Source organism: Notolepis coatsorum, assembly GCF_963971535.1.
Source record: "Notolepis coatsorum genome assembly, chromosome: 2".
NCBI classification, from domain to species: Eukaryota; Metazoa; Chordata; class Actinopteri; order Aulopiformes; family Paralepididae; genus Notolepis; species Notolepis coatsorum.
Window position 1 is genome coordinate 228,020,303 of NC_140166.1, and position 8,189 is coordinate 228,028,491.

At 42.1% G+C, this 8,189-nt stretch overlaps 1 long non-coding RNA gene across 1 annotated transcript; it reads left to right on the plus strand.

Moving 5' to 3' along the window:
* Positions 1–519: 519 nt before the first annotated feature.
* LOC311248152 lies at positions 520–4,846 on the plus strand. Its single transcript, XR_014620923.1, has 3 exons — positions 520–670; positions 1,898–1,979; positions 4,696–4,846. It is a non-coding gene; the product is annotated as an uncharacterized lncRNA (long non-coding RNA).
* The last annotated feature ends 3,343 nt before the right edge of the window (positions 4,847–8,189 follow it).

The window sequence follows — 8,189 nt, forward strand, 5'->3', positions numbered from 1 at the left end:
TGTATGACTGTTTAGACTGCGTTACTCTGTCTGTTTACTCTCTGTACTATCTCTGTTTTTTATACTTTATAGGAGCAATTTTTTGATTTTTTTTGCTATGCAACCTACTGTGAAGCACTTTGGTTGACAAGTGTCATGTCTAAATGTGCTATACAATTCAATTAGATTGATTGATTGTCACAGTGATCTCCTGGTTGTTCCCCACTTAGGTTATCTAACTATCGCGTCACCGCAACTAGAAACACTGGCCTGGCCTGCTTCTAAGTTATGTGGCCTGACTGCAAAAAGAAAAAAAAATATTATATAATATTTTTTGTAATCAGCACAGGCCAGGCCACCGGGAAAACTCCCGGTGCTCCCGATGGCCAGTCCGGGCCTGGAAATGATACACAAAACAGAAAAGAGAAGAATATAAAAACATTAAAAAAGGAATTTCAAAGGGTTCTCTTCTGAGGACATGGCACCCCTCGTTGAAGACGACATCAGAGCAGGGAGGGGCCTCCATCCTAGGTAGAGTGTGTGACGCTGGGGACCGACTTGGTATAAATACCAGGAGCCCAGTGCCCTGGAGAACAGCAGCAGCAGCACCTCCAGCTCCTCCAGCCTTCAGGAGATACAGCTCTGTACCAGGACTGCAGCCTCCTCCTGACCCCACTGTGTGAACCTGCCGGTAGGTGTGACTTCCTCTCGCGGCCGCGTCTTAACCTTCTGTGTATTGTCACAGTGAAAGGGTTAACCGTTTGGTAGTGCGGCAGTGAAAGGGTTACGACTGGTCCAGCGGGCCGCACGCTAAGGCTGGGTTTCCGGAGAAGATTGGTGTTTAACTAGGGATGTCCGATATTGGCATTCAAATGTGATATCGGAAATTATCGGTATCGGTTTTTCAAATATTCTTTTTCTTTTTACATTTATTTAACCTTTATTTACCCAGGCAAGCAAGTAAGAACAAATTCTTATTTTATTTATTGTCAAAAGTATGCATAATGTTGTGTTAATTCCCCGAGAACCCCGCATATATCGGTATCGGTTGATATCGGTATCGGAAATTAAGAGTTGGACAATATCGGTATATCGGATATCGGTAAAAAAGCCAATATCGAACATCCCTATTTTTAACCCAATTAGACCCAAATATGGTCTTCTGTCATCATAGAAGAAATATGAAGGAGACTCAGCTCTAAGTAGCACATGGTTAAGACTCTGATTTTCAGTTCCTGCGTGAACCCAGCTATAGTCATGGAAAGCTAAAGACCACTTTTCAGGGCTCAGTTCACTGGGTGACGAGACAACGGGCCAGTATAACAATGTCTTAAAGATTACATTGAAGGAAAGGAGTTGGGAAGTTACTCTTTTCTGTTCTCATTTTCCCTCGTTAGAATAACTGTGGGCCTAAAGCCTGGTAGAACTGAAGAGCCGTGAAGACGATCTCCACGCTACTGTGTACTGTGTACAGTCTGACTCACTATCAACCTTCAAATCTCAACTGAAAACCCATCTGTTAGAACTAGCATATTCACTGTGACCTCTGCCACTGTCCTATACCCCCTGCTGTTTGTTTGTTCTGTTATTTTAACTTAACTGTTTTTATACTTCCTGTTGCTTGTTTTATTGTTAACCTTGACTTTTAACTGCCTTGTGTTTTTTTCTTTATTTTTTTTTCTATGATCTGTAAGGTGACCTTGGGTGTCCTGAAAGGCGCCACCAAATAAAATGTATTATTATTATTATTATTATTATTATTATTATTATTATTATTATTATTATTATTATTATTATTATTATTATTATTATTATTATTATTTGTATGGGTTCCGATTACTGCTTCACAACAGAGACGCTAGCGATGATACAGTTGTTGTTGTTGTTGTAAATGTGATCATTTCTTTTACAGGTTTAGCTTCTTCCGAAGATGGACCTGAGGATAACAAGCATTCTCTTCGTCCTCCTGGCAGCATGTCCTCCAAGAGTCAAGAGCACCCGTAAGTTGCATTCAATGATTGTAGAAACGTGCACGTTCATGTAGAAACGTGCACTATTCACGATGAAACGTGTGCCTAATGTTCTGGTGGCAGTCTGAACAGAGGGGGCGACAGTGGCTCTGGAGGTAGAGCAGTCGCCTCGGCCGTCCTCGTGTGAATGTGAGGAACAAACTGTAAAGCGCTTTGGATAAAAGCTATAAAACTGCACCGTTTACTATTTTTATTTACCACAACGACAATAAGGATGCAAGGCAGGTTAAAATGCCATTCTGGCAAATGAGGATATGGGTGAACACACGCAAAGAAAGGAAAAAACTGCATCTATCTTCGATTTAGTGATCAAACTTCAGCCCTGCACGTTAGGTAACCCGTAAATGGCAGCAGCAATAAGGCAAACACACAATTTGCTAATTCATCATTTTGATGCACAGAATCAAAACAACACTCGGGCCAACTTGAGTAGAACAAAGAGTAGCGGATGAAAGATGACAGTTACAGTGCATTATCCTTTTATAAAGTTCATCCTTCAAGACCTAAACTTGTGACATAATGATGTTGCAAAGCAAGACAACAATCAGATTCATAAAACGTTGGAGCGCATAGTAACTGAGCACATGATGAAGGTAAAGATATCGAACAACCTAAAAGCCTAAATTAGCTCGTATCTTTTTAATTAATCTCTGGCAAAAGAAGTTAAGAAATACATGTGTGATGATGTCTCATCAGTTCCATCTACCTTAAAGATCCAGTACAATGATGTTGTAATTCAATAACAAATTGCTTATTGTGGAATGTTAATGTCATAGATATAATCGTTTCAGCTTCAGGTGCACCATTTAAACAGTACTTAAGTATTGTAACGAAGTACAATTACTCAAGTACTTTACACCCCTGACCACTAGTGCCGTGGAGATTACCCTGAGAAAAAAAAGAGTGCTCTTCCCACAAAATCCCACAGCCTCTCTCTATAATCACAGGGGAGCAGTGTCCTATTGCTTTTAAATCAGGTTGTGGTCTTTTGGAATAGAATACCAGGCCTGAGGTCACTTGAGGACCAAGGAACCCTCTGTAACTAACGTGGATGGGCCCGAAAAGTGGAAAAAGGATGTGGAGAAAGAAGATGTTTATCTTGACTATAGATTAAAGGGCCTAAAGATTGTGGGGCGGCTATGGCTCAGGGGTAGAGCGGGGCGTCCAATGATCGAAGGGTTGGTGGTTCGAATCCCGCTCAAGCCCATGTCCATCCCATTGCCCTTGTGTCCTTGGGCAAGACACTTAACCTACTTGCCTCGTATGAATGTGTATGAATGTTGGTGGTGGTCGGAGGGGCCGTAGGCGATGATTATTCGCCACGCTTCCGTGAGTCTGCCTCAGGGCAGCTCTGGCTGCAATTGTAGCTTACCACCACCGGTATGACTGTGTATGAAGGAATAATGGACTCTGTGAAGCGCTCTGAGTCAGAGAAGAGCGCTATATAAATCCAATCCATTATTATTATTATTATTATTATCTGCATGGCATTATTCCTTGCTAGATAGATACCAAGTTTTAACACAGAAAAGTTTGACTCAGATCTTCTCTCATGTGCACTGTATGAAGACACATTTATGCTTGTCGGATTGATGCTTGTATATCCCCCAAGTCTCTGATTAGATACAACTAAATAAATAACAAGTGATGCTCGCCATTCATTACCATTACAAAATAAGGCAATTTTTTTTTTTTTTTTATCCTCTCTTTCTCCGATTTTTTATCTTTTTTCTCCCCATCCCAATTTAGTCGTTATGCCAATTCCCCCCCCCTCCCCTACCTGGTCATTGTGCACATGTTCCCCCTACTGGTCGGTACAAGGGAACCCTGAAGTCTACCGCATGCTTCCTCCGACACATGTGGAGACAGCCAGTGGCCCTCTTTTCACCTGGCAGCGAGGACTCTCATTGGTGAAGTGTAACGCGTGGGAGGTCACGCTGCCTTCACCACTTCCTGCCTTTCGCTGAGCAGGCGCCCAGACCTGACCTGTAGGTGTCGCTGTCCACAACGCCAGATTACCACCCACGACTTCCCTCCCCCTATCCCCCCTAGATCCATGGGCTTTTTTAACAATACATTTATAGTATCAGGTGAACTACTGGATCATAAATAGAATGTGCAAGTGATATGGTACTGTATGCTTCAATGCAACAGATATACATTTCACCAGAAAACCACCCATGAACATCCAACAATGTGACCCTGTACCAGAATGAATTGACCTATCTCAAATGCTGCCCTCCAATCACAACTGTTGATTCCCTCGGGGAAAAAAACATTTGTTGGAGCAACAGTTGTGATTGGAGGATCAAGAACTAGGGATGCTCGATATTGGCTTTTTTACCGATACCGATATTCCGATATTGTCCAACTCTTAATTTCCGATACCGATATCAACCGATATCAACCGATACCGATATATGCAGGGTTTCCCCGTCCAAAAAACTGAATAATTTCAGGTAACTAATAATTTCACTGGATATATATATAACAAATATTGGTATTGTTTTTTTTTCTTTTTTTAACCGATACCGATATTTTCCAATATCACATTTTACTGCCGATATCGGCCGATAATATCGGACATCCCTATCAAGAACAGAGGGCGGGTTTGGGATAGGTCAATTGTGATCATGTAACAGTTTTTTTGCATCATATATGTAACCATATCTATACATTTTCCCAGCCGTTGTAGGTCCCCCAGGTAACCCAGGCGAGGCAGGACCCATAGGCCCACCTGGCCCACCTGGCCTTCCTGGCAGTGCTGGCCCTCCTGGCCCTCCTGGGAATAGCGCTGTGGGACCACCTGGCCATCCTGGGAATAGCGCTGTGAGACCACCTGGCCCACCTGGGAATAGCGCTGTGGGACCACCTGGCCCACCTGGCCCTCGTCGGAATATCGCTGTGGGACCACTTTGAGGGAGACAGACCTAGATAGGAGCTGGCTTAGGAAGAATGGCCATTCATTGAATATTGTGCATTTAGTCTCTTGTTCTTTTATTTTTACTAAATAAACGTGGACGTCTAAACCCAGAAGGACCCGTGTGGATATTTGCTTGAAACATGCCGTTTCACCGACTTGATTGATTGATTGAAAACTTTATTTAACAGATTGCAGAATGGGTACAATATACAGTACGGCTCAATACATACAATTGTTAAGGGGATGCAGACCAGAGAAAGACCTTCGTCTTGTTTACATCAGGGTCCCCCATTTTCAATTCATCATATTTGATTAACCTCAATATAGAACTTTGAACTTGAGAATGAGAGTAAATGAGAGAGTGTGTGTGTGTGTGTTTGAGAGAGAAAGAGAGAGAGAAAGAAAATGTTTTAATGAGTACTGTATGTTTACCATTTTCTCTCTGTCTCTCTTTGTACTTATTAGTTTTAGTGGGTTTTCCTTGACAATGTAAACAAATTAGAGGTAGTTGATGACGAGAGAAAGTCCAGAACTATGTAAAAAAAAGTGTGCTGTCAATAGATTAAAAGAAATTAACTAATTAATCTCACAATTTTCTGTAATTAATCTAGATTAAAAATAGCATTTTTCTACTTAAGACCGAAGCTTGTAACAGATATTTACTTGAGTAAAATCATGGAATTAATGTAAAATCAACACAAAGAAAGTATATTTAGATTCAAAGACTATTTTAATAGCTTTCTTTGAATACAGTTTCTCTCCTGTGAAATACAAATGTTCAACAAAACCATCAACATTGACTCAGCTAGACTTCTTTCTTATATCCGCGGCGCTAAGATTGAAGATTTTTCACTCCATAGATTAAGCTAGATTAATATTTATTGTAATGCTTTAAATTATTTTAATTAGTCTCCAAAGTTAAAGCATTAATTTTGACAGCCCTAAAAAAAATCTATCTATGAATCACAGTAAACTAGACACTGTCTCTTTAAAGCGACTCCTCCCCTAAACAACTGTAACCAGGAAGCACCTCCCACCCCGTGACGCGTTCAGAGTTCACTCTATACAATAGGGAATGACAGTAGGGAGATAGGGATAGGGGAGATGGAGATAAGCCCGACGGTACCATTGTCTGATGTTCCACCATGGCTGTTTGAGGAGGTGGAGGTAGATTTTCATTTATTGGAAAGAAGGAGGGAAAGAGGTGAGGAAGTGTTGGATAGGTATGAAGTCAATAGGTATATAGAAAGTAAGTATAGAGAGCAGGTTAAAGTATACACAGATGCATCAAAAACAATCAGTGGCAAGGTGGGGGTTGCATTTATAAGCCCAGAAGTAGATATCATGGAAAAGGAGAGGGTGAGTGATAAATTGTCGGTATACACGGGTGAGTTAATGGCTATTTTGTTAGCTATTAATTGGGTGGAAACAATTAAGCCAAGCAAGGTATTAATAGCGTCAGATTCAAGTAGTGCATTAGTAAGTATAAAGAACACAGAGTCAGAATCAAGGCAGGACATTATTTTAGAAATAGCGCAGGCGATGTTTAGGATGAATTGAAAATGGGGGACCCTGATGTAAACAAGACGAAAGTCTTTCTCTGGTCTGCATCCCCTTAACAATTGTGTGTATTGAGCTGTACTGTATTGTACCCATTCTGCAATCTGTTAATAAAGTTTTCAATCAATCAATCAATCAATCAGGGTAAGGAGGGTAGGCGCAGATGTGTGTTTCATATGGGTGCCAGCACATATAGGGGTGGAGGGGAACGAACTGGCGGATACATTTGCTAAGGAAGCAGCTAGTAGAGTAGTAGTAAGTAGGGAAGTGAGGTACAGCAAGGCAGAAGTTAAGAGTGTAGTTAAGTATGAAATGAAAAAGAAGTGGCAGGAGGAGTGGGATAGAGGAAGTAAAGGTAGGCAGTTTTATAATATCCAGAGGGCAGTAGGGAAGATGAGAAGTGGGGGTAGGGGTACGAGGGAAGAAGTGATTGTATCAAGAATGAGATTAGGGCACACAGGGCTAAATAGTACACTTAGGTTAATGGGCAAGCATGAGACGGGTAGGTGTGAGTATTGCGGTAGGCAGGAAACAGTGGAGCATGTGTTAGTGGAGTGTAGTAAGTATAGGGAAGAGAGACAGATCCTCAAAGAAAGGTTAGAGAGAGACCACATCAAGCTGGAGGTAAGAGAAGTGTTGCGACTGAGTTCAGGGAATGTGGGGTATAGGGCAATTTTTTATTTTCTAAATAGTACAGGTTTGAGTGGTAGGATATAGAGTAGTGTAGAATAGGGATTGGCATGTGCATAATCCATCTAGCTCTAAAATCAATTTCAGTAGGTGGCGGTAATGCACCAACACGTTAGTGCCAACCGCCAATAAACATTAGAAGAAGAAGAAGAAGAAGAAGAAGAAGAAGTTCACCCTACAACCAGGAAGCAGCTCCCACCAAACACATAAAATAAAATGGCGCAGCAAGGAGTTGATCTGGACCGGGACCAGTTCTGCTGTTCTCTCTGTCTGGATCTACTGAAGGATCCGGTAACTATTCCCTGTGGACACAGCTACTGTATGGGCTGTATTAAAGACTGCTGGGATCGAGATGATCAGAAGGGGATCTACACATGTCCCCAGTGCAGGGAGACTATTACTCCGAGGCCTGTTCTGAAGAAAAACTATTTAATTTCTGAAGTGATGGAACAACTAATGAAGACAAGACTCCGAGCTGCTCCTCTTGATCACTGTTGTGCTGGACCTGGAGATGTGGCCTGTGATTTCTGCACTGGGAGAAAGCGGAAAGCCCTCAAGTCCTGCCTGGTATGTCTGACCTCTTTCTGTGAAACTCACCTCCAGCCTCATTATACTGTGGCTCCGTTAAAGAAACACAAGCTGGTCAAAGCCTCCACACGACTTCAGGAGAACACCTGCTCTCGCCATGATGAAGCTATGAAGATGTTCTGTCGTACTGATCAGCAGTGTATCTGTTATTTGTGTTCCATGGATGAACATAAAGGCCATGATATAGTCTCAGCTGCAGCAGAAAGGACAGAGAGACAGAAAGAGCTTGGCATGAGTCAGCAGAAAATCCACCAGAGAGTCCGGGAGAGAGAGAAGCAACTCAAAGAGGCCCAACAGGCTGTTGATTCTCTCGATCGCGCTGCTGATAAAGCAGTGGAGGACAGTGAGACAATCTTTACTGAGCTGATACGCTCCTTGGAGACGAGACGCTCTGAGCAGAAGAAGGTCATCAGAGCCCA